Below are 20,132 nucleotides of genomic sequence, written 5' to 3' on the forward strand. Positions count from 1 at the left end.
AATACAGATATGTCACATTTCCTCAATATCTGAAACAGAACATTTATATTTATGAGGATACAAACTCATTTTCTCAGGTCTCTGATATTTGTTGAAAATTAATCATCCCCTTGCGAAACACATTCACTAGAATATTCATAGGAAGCAAACATAACAAATAATCATATTCAACTTTCATAATCAAAGGTCCCAAAGCAATTTGCAGGAGATAGGTATCATAATGCCCAGTTATGGGCAGGGAAACTGAGGTGTAATATTAACTTGCTAAACATCAATAGCAGAAATGTGTTACACACTAGATTTTTTGGCAATTCCTTGGAATTCCTGTTCCTCTAATGCACAAAGATAGTAAAAAAAAAAACAAAAAAGAACCCAGAACAGGTCTTCTGACTTGATTTATAGGAATGCTGCAAAGTCAGAAATACTATGTGAAGCCTCTGTTCAACAATTTTTACTTTCATTCTGGTCTAATAAAAGAAGATTCAAGTAAAATTTCTTGTTTGTACAGTAAGATAAGGACAAAGGTTTGCCATAACCAAAGTTTGTTTAATCTTCATGATATCATTTTTTTCAAAAGTATATTTTAGGAAGAGAAAAACCCCTCAGATTAAAATTTAACTTTACAAATACATAAGATACCATTCTTCCATTACCATTATCATTTTAATTGAGGCTAAAGGATCCAACCTTTAACTCTACATGGAGAAAAGAATTTTAACCTTGCTTTTCACGGTTACTGGGGAATAACTGGATTTGTTCCTTAAGAAAAATGAGAACATTGAAACTGTGTACCTATACTTTGATGATGAAGTCGGTTCACAGCCCTACTTAACAAGCATAACTATATATATACTCACTTCTTACTGCTGAGTTTAATAGTTTCTTATAAAATGATATATACTGATGTAAATATAGCTAACAAAGTAATTATATTCCCAAAATACTTAATAAATTTCCTTCTCCACATAAAGACTGAAAAATTAAATCTCCATCCTTTGCTTAGTGATTTTAACATGAAACCACTAATGAAGTCGTGCACATATTCTCAGTGTAATGCATTGAGCCAGTATGCGTGGATGTCAAATAACTGGAGGCAAGAAGTGACTGAATTCCGTTACGATTCTAAAGTCCTACTACATTTTTGCTTGGATACATCTTTTCCGGGCCATTAAGACACAGTTGTCAAAAGAATAGATGAAAAAAGCTTTTAATGTTTTACTTGTTGAGTGACAGTTCGAAGGACTTCCTCTGTCTCAGTATCCAGGGTTTACGCTGTAAACCTGTATTTTATCTGCACACACTCAACCCCCAAAGCAGTCTGCTAAGGGTGAAACTCATTTTAGAGAAAACATAACAGAGTTTTCTGGATTCTGATCATACATCTTACATTACTGCATTATCTGATATGATCCCCTTCATTAATGCATATGTTAGTTCTTCTGCACCACCCAGCAGGAGCTGCTCATTGCCTATGTTGACTGCCATGCAACCTTTAGGAATGTGGTCTAACTACACCACACATGGAGCAAACCATATTGTGCTATTACTCCCCGTTATGCTGCACTGATGTCCAAGCCACTCAACATACACAAATCATGGAGAAACATGACTGGTGAGGGATGAAGGACAGTAGAGTTTCTATGGGTCCAGTAAGAGCAAAAGGAAAACTGAGGAAAATACAGGCCCACTGCTCAGTGAGGTGAAGGATGCTGTGGTAGGGGATATAGGAAGGACTCAATGAGGATTAATCTTAACAGGCAAGGTCTACTCACAGACCTCCTGGGGGACACGAAATGAAGTACTACTCATAGTGGAGGAAGACTGACTCACACTGAGCAAACTGGACATACACAAGTCCAAGCAATGAGACAGGAGACATCTGAGGCTTTAGGTACAAAAGGCAAACAAACCAGACTAAGTCAGGTGGAGAGCTACCAATGTAGGCAGTGGATACTGCGTATTACATAGGAGAGACTGAGAGTTGTTTTTTTCAACCTGAAGCAGACAGACAAGGCTTAGAGGACGGGAGCAGGAAGGAGATCTACTGCTTTCTAGAACTGCCTACTGGGAGGTGTAGAAATGACAGAGCCAAACTGAAGTGAGTGGAAAAGGAGAATCTCTACCATTGCGGATATATCAAACTTGAGTGTGCAAAGCCATGAGAAATCTGATCCAACTTACAGCATAATTATAATTCGTTGATTTTAATCATCAACACAATTACAGTTTCAACATCAACATAAAACATCACATAACATCAACACAATTATACTCTATTGATTGTAATCATCAACATGATTATAATTTCAACATCAACATGTAAGATATAGCATCCACATAATTATAACTGGTTGACTGTAGTCAACATTTTCTTTCCTCTCCATATGACCATTGCTATTAATATTTTGGAAGAAAGAATCTTTAGTACTTTTTCTACTTTGCATAAAATGCAAAGGTAGGAAGTCATATTCTAACTCTGCCATTCACTTAAGCTTATTCCCTGAAACTCCTTAACTTTAAGAACACATACCCATGTTTAAGCTATACTGATCTTGTTTAGTTGAGGAAAAATGAGGGGGAAAATCGAGAAGACACAGAAGATGGCAATGAAAGACTTAGAAAAATCAAATAATGGAAACTAATGGAATTTCAAAACCCGTTCATACTGACCAAACTGACACAAAGCTTCACTTTCTGTAATATTGTGCACATTAGACTAAGTATGCAGAAACCTGGGGAGAACTCCCACAGGCTTATGCCAGTGCAGATGAAGAGATAATACAGAAACACCTCAGTGAAGGTAACAGTCCAGAATGCTCAGTGAGAAGTCACTCTACTGCAAAGTACTATATGACTGTGAGGCAAATAAAATAGGAGAATCCTGGGCAGTTTAGAAAGGAAAAGTAAGTCAAGGTGCTAGGAACAGCTTCTCTATACTTGTGGGAGCTATGTCTCAATTTCTGACAGTTCAGTACAGAAAGACAGGTGCATTTGACAGATGTACTTTATTTTCAAGACTGAAGAAAATTCCAGACATATACAGTAAAACACTTATTTCATCCTATAAAAATGAACAGAAGAGTTTGCTGAAATCCTAGCAATGCACAAGTAGCTGAAAGAAAGTACTAAAACATGCAAAGGGGAAGTGCAGGATTAAATTCTATTTATGTTTTCATAAATGTCTTTTTCATAAATTATTTTTGTTTTCATTCACCTTTCCATGACCCTTACTTCATTCACTGTACAGGGATTGTTTGTTACTACTCTACACTTCAGTGTGGGCAGAGGGGACAGGTCAGGACATGGACAACATCTCAGTCAGTTTGCCTTAGTTCTTCCCCCAAATCACATGGAACTAGCTAAAGCTCTAAGTCCAGTTAACTAGCTGACCACTTCCTGGTAGAACCAGCCATAGTCTTTCGAAAACTGCATGTAGAGGTTAATGCCTTACTTTATTATTATTTTTCAGCCATTCATCCCTTTTTCCTTACAGAAAATGGACTCCAGAGTTTTTCCATCCTACAAGCATCAGTGAACTGCGAGGAGCAACAGGATATAGGAGAAGAAAGTCTATCAGAGTACACTCGACATCATTTGAATTAGTATCTGTTACAATATGCAAAAAGCAACAAGACTGACCATAGACAATCAATTCTAATATGTTCTGCTGATCATGCAAAGCAAGAAGTGGTGGGGGGTTAATTAAGAATACTTGCTTTGAATAATATGAAGAACTGACCTGACTGTGGGATTAATCAGACTACAGAACAAATGGCCTCCCAAAGGAAGAGGTAGAATTTACACAGCTTGCAACATTATGACAAGACTGAATGAAACTAAGGAGAATCCACAGCAAAATAACCACATCATGACTTCATAAAGTGGTACAGTAGACATTTAGTAGGTATACTCCAACTTTAAGTTGTTAAAAAATTAAAACAGCATGCTGAAAGAACTGCTTGGTCCTATAGCCAGAGGTTGGGCAAGAGTATACAGAATTTCTGTAACACAAGAACAAACACCAACAGTAACAAAATATTGAAGGTGAAGATTCATCCGTGGACAAGAGCATGATGTCTTGTTCAACCTCTAATGTACTGGAAGGAATCACAAAAGCAACACCTAACACCTTCCAACTAGCTGCCATGTGGAGGTGGGAAACTCCCGGGAAAAAGCCTAATTAGCCTATAACTTTTTATCACATGCAAACGCATTCCCTGCCTTGAAAAATGGTGACATGTTCTGTGCACACTGCTGGTAAGGTGACATAAAGCCTGGTCTCCTGTGAATTTCTGAAGACAGGGAAAAAATAATAATTTAAAAAAAAAACATTACTGATTTCTGCTATACTTCCAAAATACCAGTCTGCTGGGGTTTCTGTCTAAATAAAACTCACTCTTATTGCAGCCTATTTCCTCGCATCTTTTTATTAAATACCAGTATCTTTCTCTTTGCCCTTTTAAGCCTTGAAATCCACCTCTGCAATGCAGCATCTTCTTTACTTAACACAATGATCATACTCAGCTCCTCTGCAGCTGAATCCTTTTAAACCCCACATCTATTAAGTAAACCCCAAACTTTTTATCCTGTTTGCCATGACAAAACCTTCCTCTACATTTTAAAATTCTTTATGTTCAGTGCAGCCAAACTGTTTCAAGAAGCCTTTAAACTAAGCAGCTTATAAATATTGTGCCATTTTGAAGATGCTTCTACTACAGTCATGCTTTAAGATTTGAAGCAAGTCAGATCACACAGAAACATAACAGATGCAACAAGAATATTCTTTTTCTATTTTTCTTAAACAGATCTCAGTGCAATACTCCTACTCTTAATTAAACCTCAATAACAACTCAACCTTTTTTCAAGTTTGTTTATTTTGCTATCTAACTAATAAAAATGCCCTAAAAATTCAAAACTACATTATATAATATATCGACTGCCCCTTCTAGCAAAATTTTCTGCAGAGAGGGGAAAAGGAAGGAAGTGCTTGGAACAGCTCTCCAGAAACTTATTTTAGCTACCAGACAAATTTGGTTTTGCTGGATAAGAACTTCAGTTACTAACCCAAAAATACATGTGTTTTACAAACCATGACTTGTATTAGAAGGATTTGTAAAAAAACAGCACACTTGTCACACTGATGCACTTCACAAATGCAAGCCTCCTATATATATGTACAGTATTGTGGAAGAGAGGAATTGCTAAACAAATTATTGCATTTCACTACCCAGCAGGGTAATAACCATAGCAACATCTCACAGAAGAGGAGGAAGGTTGAGAAACTGTAGCTTTGGGATTAGATATTTGTAGACTCCATTTTGAAGATAAAATCTTTATTTAATTAAATGTTTATTTAAGTTTTTGAAAAAAACCTTACGCATCTACAATAGATTAGAAAATTTATACACAAAAGTATATAAACCTTGCAGAAATTATAAATGCTAATTGCCATATTTTACAAAATTTTACTAAAAAAGAATAAAAATTAGGTACATCCACAAGAGTAACTGTGTAGATATTAATCAAGTATATAAAAGGATGAGGTGAATATACAAATGTTAGACAATTCAGTTTTCAATATGTAGCTCCTTCTGGGGCTCATCATCATGCAGTATATGCATTTACTAATATGGTTATGAGCACAGTCTATGTCATTTTATATTTCTTGGCTTAGAAGTCTGTTTGCCCTTCATTCAATAAGCTGCAGGCCAATTTAAAAGGTAAGTTCAGAATCACAGGGACAGACTGGAGCGGCCTAGTAGTTGAGTTTTGTCTGGCTTTAGAAGTACCTACAAGCCTGCCTGTCTACCTGAAATTCTTCAGCTTTTTGACCAAGAAACCTTCCTGAATATTTCATTCCAAAGGTCTTTTCAGATACGCTGACCATTTCAATGTACTCTAACTTACAAACGCAAAGGTGCAATAAAACTGAATGAATTGTGTTTGGATTGTGATGCCCAGAACCACAGAAAGTTGAAAGGGACCTCCAGAGGTCTCTAGTCCAGAACAACACACAAAGGAAATGTGGCTAAAGAAGGTTGCCAAAGGCTGTGTTCAGTGAAGTCTTGAACATCTACAGGAACAGACATCCTCTCTAAGCCTCATTCCAATAATTTACCACTCCTACAGTGAAAGTTTTTCCTTACATCAAGTGGAATTTCCCATATTCCAATCTGTTGCCTCTTGACCTATGCCTCTGAGACAAGTTCATCTCCATCAGGACGCTGCAATTAGGCAGCTGTAGATCACAGTAACATCCTCCCTGGTCCTTGTCTTCTCTGGTCTGAACAAGTGCAGCACTCTGAGTTTCTAATCATACATCATATGATGCAACCCCAGTCACCCTGATAACCCTCTACAGGACTCCTTGGTCTTTGTCAATGTCTTCCCTGTTCTAGAGTGCCAAACCCACATGAAGTGCTCCAGGATTTCTATCCAAGTTTGAATCTCTGTTAAGTTTACATCAAATTAAAGGTTATTTGAATTTATGACAGACTCAAATCCATCTCTGGTGAAAATGAACACTAAATCTTTGGAATTTCTCAGAACTTGAAGGACAGTTTTGTCTGGGCTATGTTCTTACATACACAACTTGATGCCATGTTTCTCCAGAAGAGAATTTCAACCCATATTCTCCATTTGCATTTCTTTAAAAGTTTTATTTTATAAAAATATAAATTCTTATAAAAGATTTTTGTCCTTCCACTTCTTTAAGTATACCACAGTAGGTAAAACCTTCCTTTTCTATTTTTTTATGCTGCTGCCTGGGCTCTGTAATGAGATTGCTTTATACAGTACCATCACAATATAGAAAAATTCTGCTTGAATTCTTTGAGAGCAAATTGATCATTAACAAGGACAGATTAAAGAGCTCTTTGAGAAATGGAGAAACATCTAACAAAGGCTCAATCAACCAGAAAATATTGTAACAATCTAATTCAACTGATTTTCAAAGTACAGGATGATTCCAGCAAAATAACACGTCTTCAGACACAACATTCCATGGGAACATCAGCATTTCAGTTTGCATCAGAATTTCACTTCTGAAGCAAGCCTCCCGATTGCCCATACATCCTCTGCTCAGCCAGAAGACCAGTTCTGAACCTCAAGGACTATACTTCCCTCACATGAGATTCCAGTAAAAGACATCCTCTGTGCCAGTACTCTGTATAGTTCACTTACTCATGGGCATGAAGTCCATGGCACCAGACTAAAACTAGTATGAAGTAAAACCCCAGAAATAATTATAGTGTGAATTTCATATCCTCAATACCAATGCAGGTCCTCAGTACCATGAAGATGGTCAGAGGGCTGGAGCACCATTCCTCTGAGGACAGAGCTGGGTTTGTTCAGGCTGGAGAAGAGAAGGCTCAGGGGAGACCTTATAATAGTCTTCCAATACCTAAAGGGGGCCGACAAAAACTAGGGAGAGGGACTTTTTACAAGGGCATGTAGTGACAGGACAAGGGGGAATGGCTTTAAACTGACCATGGGGAGATTTAGGTTAGGTAGTAGGAAGAAGTTCTTCCCTGTGAGGGTGCTGAGCTGCTGGCACAGGTTAACCAGACAAGCTGTGGCTGCCCCATCCCTGGCCATGTTCAAGGACAGGTTGGACAGGGCTTGGAGCAACCTGGTCTAGTGGAAGGTGTCCCAGCCCATGGCAGGGGTGGGAACTGGATGAGCTTTAAGGTCCCTTCCAACCCAAACCATTCTGTAATTAACTACTTTGCCCTGGAGCTCTGCTCTTCTTTGTCCTTACTACAGCCTGCTCCCCCCCTTTTTATCTGGCCTCACTAGAATACGCATCAGAATTGTTGTGGTGGTTGGCAATTTGTGAAGTTTTGGAGGTGTAGTTTATGCTCTGCTTAAGAACAATTAATATGTGTGACAGCAATGTCCTAAAATGTTGCAAGTTGGTTTCTACTCATTTTAAGAATTAATTTTTGAATATAGTTATTTTTTGTTTAGTTTTCTTTTAAAATGGGTAGTTGGAGCCAATTTCATCACATTTTCAAGGGTATGCAAGCTAAAGGAGATGGCACTGCATTATTTTAGACATTCACATTTTTAGCATACAGTATGTGCAAAGTTGCCTATTCTTTGAAACTAGAGTAAGTTATTGTCAATAGAGGTATTCAGTGCAGTGTACAAGTACATTGCAAGTTTATCTTCATGCATTTTGACACACAAAGTCTAAAACTCAAGAGCATGTAGACCCCACTAGCAAGAGCTGGTAATAAGAGTTGAGCTGAAATAATTCTGAAAGTGTATTAGTAATTAGAGGGACACATATAAACAAGCTGCTGATACTGATCTGTTAACCGTATGAAGCAAAAAAGCAAGAAAGAGGAAAACAGGGACAGCCAAAAAGTTTAATCTCTTTTCTGCTTCAGTCTGTACTAGTGACATAATGTCAAGGAGGTTGCTAGTACAGTTAATACCAATAAATGAGGGCATAATTGAATCTCTATAAAGTATAGAAAGAACAATCTAGAGAAGCTAGATTTAGAGAAGATAAATATTTTCAAACCAATTAGGGTGGATTTAGTTCATTAGAGATTTGACTGAGGCAAAGTCAAAATAAATTATCATTTATAACTCATGACATTGGTGAAGTATTGGACAAAAAGAAAAGGGAAAATGGTACGCCTAACTTCAAAAAACAGGAGGGGAAAATAAGGGTCAGGCAGTTACAGGGAAGTCTATTTTCCTGAAAAAATATTGAGACAAGTAATCAAGCTAGTTAGAAACTTCTGGGTAACACAAAACAGCCAGTACAGATTTGGCAAGAAGTAGTCACCAGAAAAACATTTAATTTCTTTCTATAAAAAGGTAACAGGCACATGAAAAAAACAAAAACAAACAAAAAAAACCACACGGAAAACAAAAACCAAGCAAACCCAAAAAAAAACCCACCCCCCACAAGCGAAAAGGAGATAAAGAAGAATAAAAATAAAAGTAATAAAGATGTTAAACATCCAGATACTTGCAGGCTTGTTGACACATTCTTATGGGCAAGCTTGGGTGGAATGGAGGGGGGCACCTAACTAAACAAAAACAGCCCCCAAAACAAAAGCCCTGTGAACTAGCTTCATCTAATAACTGTATACTATTAATACAGGATGGGAATCTATACAGGATGGAAATGCACCCACCATTAGAGAGGGAGCACCAAGTCAGGTTCCTTCGCTATCTGCACTGGTTCTCACACTGTTCGTCAGTTTCAGTAACAGGGCTATAGAGAGTACACATCTTATTCTGAAAAAGATACGGGAGTGCAGAAAGTTCTATCTACAACAACATAAAAGCAGTGGAGCAAAACAAACGCCCCCCCCCCCAAAACAAAAAACTTCCCCAGAAAAGTATGACTAATTGGAGAAGAAATCTAGAAAAGTGAAGGCAATTCAAAAGGAACAAAGAAATTGAGAGGCACAAAGAAATGATAGTGAAAAGTCAGCTAACTAGGAATCCTGAAGACTTGATCAAAAGGTTATAGCAGATCAGAAGTTGTTTACAACTTAGCAAATACCATGCCCTTACAGGAAAGGGAAAAATTTCCTGGGAGGCACAAAAATATGCTATGTTCCAAAAATAACAGTTCATCTAGATGTCACCTAAGATCCTGCACCTGTTTTGATCAGTGTTGTTCCAGAAAAAAGTTTAAGAACTTGCAAAAAGAATTTAAGAAAGAATTCAAGATGAAAATAAAAAAATAAAAAAAAACAGAAGAATGATCAAAGGTCTTAAATTTGTCCTAAGAGAGGAGCTTAAATTAACTGTTGATGCTTAGCCTACAGAAAAGGCACAGGCTGAGACATCTGGTAATAGTCTTAACGTACTAAAAGGAAGGAAAGAATCTGTGCACCGTTTTTACTTGGGATACCACAAGAATTAATGAGCTTAACTTACAGCTAAGGAGATTTAGGTTAGATATTAGGAAAATCTTTCTAATTGTAAGAATATTTAAGCTTAGGATAGATTTCCCTGAGGATGCTGCAAAGACTTCATAACTGGAGATACTTAAGAGGAGTTACATACTCATCTGTCAGAGACGAAAAAAGAACAATTGATCCTGCTTTGAAGCAGGATGACAGACAAAATGACTAAGATCTCTACCTGCTCTTCCTCCAAAACGGAAAATTGATTTTCTAGAGTAGGATCTCAAATGGACAGACTGCCAGTGTGGGAGGTGAGTTTAATTTGATGCATACATTTCAATTACCTACAGTGAAGGAAATAAGAAATGCTAACACTCCAATTTTTACTGTAGGAAAGATAAGATGTCCAGGAAATTTAAAACAAATGGAGCAATATCATTTCCTAGTGGTCAGCTAAACACATTAAATAATAGGTTTTTCTACTTTGCCCAAACTGTTTTCATGCTTGTAGTTGCATGTTTGCTGCACTCTATATCGTCACATTGTTAAAAGCCCACTGTTGTCCAAAATTTGAATTTCAGAGAGAGAGAGGAAATTATTTCTTTTAATATTTTCATATGACCTTTCCTCTCTATATCATCTACCTGGCTACCAAACACATCATATATATAGCACAGTCCCAAATGGGAATTTTGGAAGCTGCTGCTTCATCTTTTCATGGGATAAAATATGTCAATCAGAGAGTAAAGCATTTAGCATCATCTTAGCTGTGCTGATTTAATTTTTTATCAACTTCATGTATATATCCAAGCTGCATTTTGTTAGGAAGTTGGGTACAGTGAAGGGAGAAAAAAAGAGGCAAAGATTCTATCAAAAATTACTGAAGAAGATTTGAAACATTCCTTACCCACATTCAGGTATAAATTCACTGGACTACCTCTCCTGGCTGAGCAGTATGTTTTCTTGTAACAACTATCTTAATTCTGATCTACGTTAGCACAGAAGATTTCAACTGCTTCAGTTGTCCTTAGTTGAAATTTGGTAAAAAGATATCTAGAGTACCAGCTACTGATTGACAACACATGTTTTACAGCTGGGTAAGTATACATACATAACCTCCAATGGCACACATCACTGAAACTAACTGGGTTTAAACTGTCTTTCCTTTAGGAGAAATTATAATAATTGGGGGCATACAAAGCTGCACCTAGTCTTCTAACTGAAGATGAGAAATCACTCTATATAAAAACCTAACCTAAGTCTTCATAAGATGGGGATGAAACTTCAACTGAATATTCTTTTGATGCTAGAAAAAGCTCTGACACCACAGAAAATCTATTTTGACAATTGTAGGAGTTAAACTCTAATTTCAGATGCGTGGCTGTCAAAGAAAAAAAACACCTCTGTTTCTATGCCTACAGAGATTAGAATCTGGCAGATGATCTAAAAACCCAGCTAAATATTCTTTTTATAGAGTCACCTCCTGGTTTCCTAATTCACATAAGGAGACTTGCAGCATACAAGAACAGTAAGGGCGATTTGGCTCATCTTGCTTTTCTGTTCAATAATATGTTGTAAGATAAAATCAATACAGACAACCACATATTAAACTGAAGGTCACTCATATGGCAGGTAACTACTTACACTACAACATATCCTGTTTATACACATCTCTGCTGTTAAGAATGACTGCTTTTGCAACACTTGGCAATTTTTGAGTGTCATTTTCCACGTCTATCTTGAGGTATGGCAACAAGTGGAGCAGCCCACTATGATGGAACCTGCCCTTTGCACAGAAGAGCTTTGCATCTTCAAATACCAACACAGGCAATTTCTTGTGCCCTATGCTGTCATAACGCTCTGATGAGCAAGTTTTCCATCATCAGGTTCTTGCTACGGGTCAAAAATTCCTTTCCATGATACAGAGAAATATGAGGCACAAATTTTTAATAGAGGAAGGAATGATTTCTCATGAGTTTAGAGGCTGTAATCACAGCACAGTGGCTACAGAAAACTGCTGGCTAAAAATGTATTTATTTTCAAACATATTATAGACCTGAGTTTTTACTCCAGAAAACTTTATCCTGAAGTTTGAAAGTTTCTGAAAGATTAATTCATCTCCAGAAGTCCTGGGCATTTCCAGCCTTAACTGAAACTCACCTATTTATTCTGCAGAAGAACTAATTAGCACAATAATGAAAACACCTAAAATAATTAAGAACCTGATTTCTTTTTAACTGTTAGCTTTTCATGGTGTTTCTTGTTAAATATTCAAAAACAGGCACAAAATATATTACATTTTTCAAAATTTTAACTATCATCTGAAATTTAATGAATGATGCACTGGCCTTTCAGTCTACTTAAAGCTGCTGAAGAATTCAAAATGAAGCTTTAAATAAGAATATGATTCCGAATACTAATGGTAAAGAAAAAGATTTGCCCTATATGCAGTCTAAGCAGAGTAAATGCATGTCAAAGTCCAGATACAATTATGTCCAGATATGATTCATAATACATATAGGTGATTAAGAAAAACAATTATACTGAAGAAGGTCTTATTCTCCATGGTCAGCATTAAAATATGGAGCCAGCAGGAATGGGACTTAATACAAGTATTACCTAATCCCACTGTCTGCACAAAGACACTAGGATATTGTTCATAACCCTGTTCTGTATCTTCAGGTTTTCGTCTTTTTTTTTTTTCCCCAGGATATGTCTGTGGAAGTATGTTCTTCCAAGAAACTCTTTTTTAATTCCTTCTAGCATCTTTTCAAAACCAGTGGTGAAAGGTTTGCCCAGGTTCCAGCATGCCATGTCATTCATGCCCACATGAAGGAGTAGCAGTCTGTGCTCTTGATAGGTTATGACACACTCTTGGCAACATCCTGGACCTTAGGTCTGGGAGGCAGTACACCTCTCCTGACTCCCTGCACACAGCAGATCAGCACCTCAGTATCCCTTAGCAGGGAGTCAGCCACCACAAGCACTCACCATTTCTTTTTGCAGTATGCACCTGACTCCCTGCAGACCATGCTTGTGGGTGTCTACAGCTGTCAAAGATTTATATCTGTCTTTGTAATACTGGAGGGTGGGGACTGAAGCTTTGTGGGTCCCCAACGTCCAAGGTGCCTCATTCCCTTAGTGACATGGTTTAGTGGCAGACTTGGCAGTCCTGGGGTAACAGCTGGACTTTATGATCTTAAAGATCTTTTCCAACCTAGTTGATTCTATGATTCCATATGCTGTCTGCTAGAGGAGTATGTAGGGGTGTGTACAGAGTATGTAGAGTGTAAACATGCCTCTTTAGGTACTGGAAAGGCCTAAGATACCTAATTAGATTACAGTTCTTAGCCTCAGACTAGCTCCCTATCTTCTTTATCAATTTAATAGCTCTAGAAGCATAAGAGGAGAAACATTTGTGTACACACAAAGACCAAGAACAATCCTGAAGAGCAATGACTGCTGTAGAGAAGTAATGCAGCTTTTGGCAACCTCTGCATCATCCAAAAGCTAAGTTCAAGTTTCAGCATGCCAGACCCATATGGCCACAGCTTTTCAAGATCTCACTAGGCTCATGCTTCTGTCCTTGGCTCCACCTGCTCTGGAGCAGACTGTTTCTGCTACCTCTTTGTGACAGGATTGAATGGCTATTTGGCTGTAGATAATGGCTCTAATACTAGCAATGACACCAGTTGGTCCCTACTGTTGACTCTTTGGAACTTATTTAGTGACATATATGAGACTACATAAACAAATGTTTACTCTGCAAAGCATTCCTGAATCCATCTGCTTCGCTTCAGGTAGCTCAAAAATTACATGTATCCTGATTATCTGCTCAATTTCTACACCACATAAGGATTTTTCTCATTAATTGTTTTGGAAAAATTCTAGAAAGCCCCTCAGAAATCTTATCCTTTTAAGAGACTTGTCTATCTCAAACAACCATATGCACTTGTTAGACTTTGGCTGCTACTTCTCCCAGAAACACCCCTCTCCCTCCAAGATACTATGCCTTTAGGTGCACTAGACAGCAGCTAGCAGATTCCACTCACACTGATCCTTCCAGTGATGCAGCAAAATCACCAAATTGAAGTTTCACATACAGATACCCAGAGTCATTACTAGTCAGAACAAATCCATACTTTCTTCTCTCTTCCTTTTCTCAGCTATAGCTGCCGACTCAACTCTCACTCAGCATTCACAAATTTTATTCTCTCATGTGTCAGCAACTGCAGCATCTCTGAGTAAGGTAACAGGAGCAAGAGAAGACCTTGATGAAAGCTCAGTGCCTCCTCCTACCCATGCTGTTGCTACCTTGCCTTATCTTGGGTTTGTACAAAATATTGCCTCCAGCTTCTATCCAGCTCATAGCCAGCACCTGCACACTTCCATCCCTTTTTAGTCTCTTTATTTCTTTCTTTTTCTCTCCCTTTCAGCAGCTGTGTTTCTGGAGTCTCCCTGGGGAAAATCTTAAACTTGAAAGGGCTTCTTAATAATCTTGCTCAGCCCTGCACACTGGAAATTAAGCCATTCTGCACATTCAGCATTTACCACTCTGTTCTGCAATCCACAGTTTCGTCCATACATATGGTTTGCAGCCATTTGGGGATTGACTCCTTCACCTTTGAGAAGCACAGGTGAATTTTCAGTTCTGTGTGTGAACTCTTTGCCTAGAGATGTGGGTAATAGTTCATATACTGAATACAAATGGCTCTAAATATATCAGAGCCACTCTGCATGGCTGTCAAAGAGATCTGTCAGACAAAACTCATATCAAGTGAAAATATAATTAAGGGCCTTTGACTCTCAGATTATTCTCCACTTGATTAAGTGTAATGAGTGCCTGCTCCCCCTAGAAAAAGAAAAAAAAAAAGTGGCAACCTATTTCCGCCCCCTGCTCCTCTCCTAGTGCCTTGTGGTTTAGGGAATTCATTCTTTAACTCGTCTTAGCTGTTTTGCCTCTAGTCTAAGAGACTGATACTTAGGGACAAAGCCCTCCTTTATTTACACACCAAGACTGAGAAACTGGCTGTCTAATTTGGCTACATCTCAGGCAGCCAGCCTGCAAAAAGCACAGTCAAATTGCTCAGCTGCTCTGTGAGTTTAGGAAGCATGGTGCCTGGCACTCGACACAGTACTCACAATAATTCCTGACCAGACTGCCCACAGATCTTGCCGAAGGCTTGGACCAAGTATTTTTCTTCCTTTGTATTATGAAAATCAAAGACCAATGCTGATCTGTTTGCTCTCCCATTTAGACTAATGTTTCCTTGCACAATTACAATTGCAGATAAAGAATTATGCTCCTTTCCTGACAGCATACAAGAAACATCTACAAATGCTGACAATCTCACATGTGAGACCAGGCACATTTTTTTGGCTTCAAAAAGACACACAGCAGGTGCACAAAGCCTTTGCTTCCCCAAATTCTCCACACTCACTCATCCAGCGCTTTGCTACTCTAACTCCTTGCACTTACTGCCACAGAGCCATCCTTCCAGCTTCCAAAATGCCTGCATTAAAATAACATCTCTGTGTTGACATTTGTAAGCGCAGCAAGCTGTGCCCCTCTGAAGTCACCCATCCTTCCACTTCCCTCCTGTGACTGACTGAGTGACCCTTTAAAAACACATGTATAGAAAGATGGAGCGCTGTGCACCCGGGCTATTTGTTGATCACATTATATAGAACACAAAATGCCAAAGGCTGGCTTAACTCCACATGTTTCAGTGAGGTTTCTATTAGTTGCAGCAGGCCACTGAAAACCCCTGCCTAAATTATTATCCATTGACAACATCTTCTAAAAAAAACCATGCAATTCTTTTAACCCTCCCTCTACCTCCTATAAAGCTACAGAAAAAAAAGCACTGGGTAAGAAGGCTGCAGCATAATGCTACACCAACCTCTGTTAATGCAGAGAGGGATTTACTCCAAACCTTTTTCTCACTTAAGCTGTTCCTCCAGCAGAGAGGCAGAGAAGGCTGGCAAGACCTAGGAAGAGGAACTGGAAATTCTTTCCTCTACTTGTAGCAGGGATATAGCAAGCACATGACTCAAAGATGAATTAAGCATCAATGTGCCACAAAAATACTTCAGTGAGCTGGTCTGTGACTCCTATACAGTAAGCTCTCTATATACAGTTTACATTATGATTTTTTTTTCAGTTAATTGATGTGAATCAGACTATTAAAAAATTAAGACTGTCAACTCTTAAGAACTGCTGTGAAGTAGATGGTTTTTACAACTGCTTCACAAATACAAATAAAAGCCTACAATGCTAATTTTATTTTACTAGCTCCTGTGGAATCTAAGAGAATCAGGCTGAAGAATTCCTAGGCAAGAAGATCCCAACAGTTTTCAAAGAGATTTATTATGAGAGGTTTAAAAGTGGCCTGAAAAGGCTTAATACTCAATCTGACACAAAGAAACTCATTTCTCTTCTTCCAGACATTTGAGCGCACCTGTCAACTCCAGTACCCACAAGATGAACGGAACTCAAAATCATTATCTAGCTGTTGATACCAACAGCTTTTGGCTTCTGATTTAAGACAACAGAAAAAGAAGGCAGGCAAATTAAAATTCTACTCTAAAAACCATAACAAATCCCATTCATTATTAGGGAAGCAGTGACACTGGTGCACTGCAGTTAGAGAATGTGAAGCACAAGAGATATACCTCTGTGCAAGTAGTTTGCAGAAAGTATTACTTGAACTATTAAGAGGAACACAGATTGTGTTCAGTATTCATAGTAGTAAGTTTCAATAGTAATATCTAAATGCACAGCTAAATAAAATGATCACCTGGCAAGTAGCATATATGGCAAGTACAAATCTGAAGTACCACTTAATTACAAAACACATTAGTAAACCCCTTTCCATTATGTACTATTTTGGAGCATTCACAAACCCAAAATCCAAAGGAAAAATGTTTATTTTCAGTCTTGACAAGCTTCCCCTTACACGTTTACTACAGACAGATGCTTGTTTCCCCACATAAATACAGCAATCAAAAACTGATTATGAATTAAGGAAAAAGTTCAACTGTTTTTTTCATTCTGTGCTTAAAAATATACTCAGGAGCACTGAGAGAAGTGTCTGGCATAGCTTGCTGTGGAGCCAGCAGTGAGCCCTAGTGCAAATGTTCCTTTAACATTCCCCGAGATTCTGCCAGTGCCTGCAGAACTCCTGTTGATGTACAGTTAAACAAAATATGAGCACTTCCTTAAGAGTCACTGGATTTTCCCTGTTCTCCAGGAGAGATAAGGACATTATAAGCACAGAAAATTCCTATCGTTAAATCAGGTAGATCCAGCATCAAAATTTCAAATCCAAATTTGCAGTCTGCTTCACAGATTTGGCATTTTTGTTTAATGTATTTATTTTTACCTAAGAACAGTCATCTTGAAATATTAAAAAAAGCAGAATTGATTAGTTTAGCCATCAAGTGCAGGTTCTACATACTGTTCACTGAAGAAATGCACTGCAAAGGAGCGATTAAAATGTTAAGTTACCATGGCTACCTTTATATCGTAAGTAAGGAAAACTTGCACTCAAGATAAAGAAAGAAACAAGCCACTATTATTTTTTTTTTTTAATTATTTTCAGAAGGAACATCTGCTTAAAAGAAGCAATCATGTGCTGGTCCAAATATTTTTTCCCTGTGTGTTATGCAATTTGCCTTTTTTGTTTGCAGGTAAAGCAAACGTATCTGCTACTTGCATTAGTAGCTTATGAATTTTCCCAAAGCACTTAATACTTCAAGTTTGCTCAGATATTTAAGACAAACATGACAGAAGGAGCAACTTTAACACTGCTGTAATTGCAGCTCTGCAGTGGTAGACCAAGGTTTTTTCAAAACACAATATCATGCAAATTTTCCTAAACATGAAACAAATGTAAAATTGTAGAGACACTTTACAATGAAGATGAACTAAAGTTCTTAGAACAAAATAGTTATTTGTTGATTGTGTTGTAAGAAACAGCTATTGTCAAACACCATATCATAATTCTTCATAAAGATTCTTAGAAACATAGAATAGTTAGGGTAAAAAAGGACCTAAAGATCATCTGGTTCCAGCCTCCCTGCCATAGGCAGGGACACCTCAGACTAAACCATGTCACCAAAGGCTCTGGCCAACCTGGCCTTGAACACCGCCAGGGATGGAGCATCAACAACTTCCCTGGGCAACCCATTCCAGTGCCTCACCACCCTTACAGTAAAAAACTTCCTCCTTATAAGTCTAAGGAAAGTCTAAACTTTCCCTCCTTATAAGTCTAAGGAAAGTCTAAACTTTCCTTGTTCAAGTTTTAACCCGTTACCCTTTGTCCTTTCACTACAGTCCCTAATGAATAGTCCATCCCCAGCATCCCTATAGCCCCCCTTCAGATACTGCAAGGCTGCCATGAGGTCTCCATGCAGCCTTCTCTTCTCCAGGCTGAACAGCCCCAACTTTCTCAGCCTGTCTTCATACAGGAGGTGCTCCAGTCCCCTGATCATCCTCGTGGCCCTCCTCTGGACTTGTTCCAACAGTTCCATGTCCTTTTTACGTTGAGGACACCAGAACTGCACACAATACTCCCAAGTGAGGTCTCATGAGAGCAGAGTAGAGGGGCAGGATCACCTCCTTCAACCTGCTGGTCACGCTCCTTTTGATGCAGCCCAGGATATGGTTGGCTTTCTGGGCTGCAAGCACACACTGAAGTCAGCTCATGTTCAGTTTCTCATTGACCAACACCCCCAAGTCTTCCTCCTCAGGGCTGCTCTGAATCTCTTCTCTGCCCAACCTGTAGCTGTGCCTGGGATTGCTCCAACCCAGGTGTAGGACCTTGCACTTGTCATGGTTAAACTTCATGAGGTTGGCATCAGGCCACCTCACAAGCGTGTCAAGGTCCCTCTGGATGGCATTCCTTCCCTCCAGCGTATCAACCGAATCACGCAGATGGTGTCATTGGCAAACTTGCTGAGGGCGCACTCAATCCCACTGTCCATGTCAGCGACAAAGATGTTGAACAAGACCGGTCCCAACACCGATCCCTGAGGGACACCACTCATTACTGGTCTCCAGCCGGACATTAAGCCACTGACCACAACTCTTTGTGTGCGGCCATCCAGCCAGTTCTTTATCCACCGAGTGGTCCATCCATCAAATTGATGTCTCTCCAATTTAGAGACAAGGATGTCATGTGGGACAATGTCGAACGCTTTGCACAAGTCCAGGTAGATGACATCAACTGCTCTGCCGCTGTCCATCCGTTCTGTAGCCCCACCATAGAAGGCCACCAAATTGGTCAGGCAGGATTTCCTCTTAGTGAAGCCATGCTGGTTGTCACCAAGCACCTTGTTGTTTTTCATGTGCCTTAGCATGCCTTCCAGGAGAATCTGCTCCAAGATTTTGCCAGACACAGAGGTGAGACTGACTGGCCTGTAATTCCCTGGGTCATCCATTTTCCCCTTCTTGAAAACGGGGGTTACATTTCCCTTTTTCCAGTCATCAGGAACGTCACCTGACTGCCACGATTTCTCAAATATGATGGACAGGGGCTTAGCAACTTTATTCACCAACTAATGCTATGAACTTCTTGAACTTGAATACTATCAACTTCTACCAATACAAAAGACCTGATTCAAGAAGTGAAAACTGTGGAAACATTATCAGATGCTAACATTTAAAGTCATGTGAGCCACACACTTGACAGGAATGTGGTCATATTTATGAAGGTTCTTTTTTTAAGTCTCAAATTTTCATGCCAAGTATAAATCTGAGAACAGACTAAAATAACCAGAAGACTCTTAAAGACTGAGTTATCTCATAGAATGCCAGCTTGATTCCTTTATCAGAATACTAGCTACCTCAATTCACTAAAATAATCTAAATAAAAGTTGTTTTTTTTTTAATAATTTTGAACTGTTACACCGCAATCCCACATAACCCTGAAGACTTTTACATGCATCATTAAAAGGGAGAAAAAGACATGTCAAAGGCAAAAAACAACTCTTCTGCTCTGCAATAAGGCTTGTGCCCAGGTCCTACTGTGCTATGTGGCAGAACAAAACCCTAGACTGGTGAGTTAAGCATCAGTAAAGAACATAAAGCAATATAGTAAGAGCTAGAGAGAAGCAGGAAGCAAGGCTTTGTGATGATGGCTAGAGAATCTCTTACTCATCAAAAAGCAAGCTTTGAAATCTCTGTGATCTGTGAAACACAGCATGTGAACCATCACTGATGAGATCTGCAAGGGCAATTACACGAGGAAC

The 20,132-nt window shown here is 38.7% G+C and overlaps 1 long non-coding RNA gene across 1 annotated transcript in view; it reads left to right on the top strand.

Moving 5' to 3' along the window:
• Positions 1-1,126: 1,126 nt before the first annotated feature.
• Positions 1,127-20,132, top strand: part of LOC134174456 (uncharacterized) — a 131,753-nt gene continuing 112,747 nt past the window's right edge. The window contains exons 1-2 of the long non-coding RNA XR_009968658.1: positions 1,127-2,098; positions 3,494-4,244. This is a non-coding gene — a long non-coding RNA (uncharacterized LOC134174456). The remainder of the gene's footprint in view (positions 2,099-3,493; positions 4,245-20,132) is intronic.

The sequence above is a fragment of the Pezoporus occidentalis genome, unplaced genomic scaffold (assembly GCF_034315485.1).
Source record: "Pezoporus occidentalis ecotype Australia unplaced genomic scaffold, CSIRO_AGI_Poc_V1 ctg60, whole genome shotgun sequence".
In the NCBI taxonomy this organism is placed as follows: Eukaryota; Metazoa; Chordata; class Aves; order Psittaciformes; family Psittacidae; genus Pezoporus; species Pezoporus occidentalis.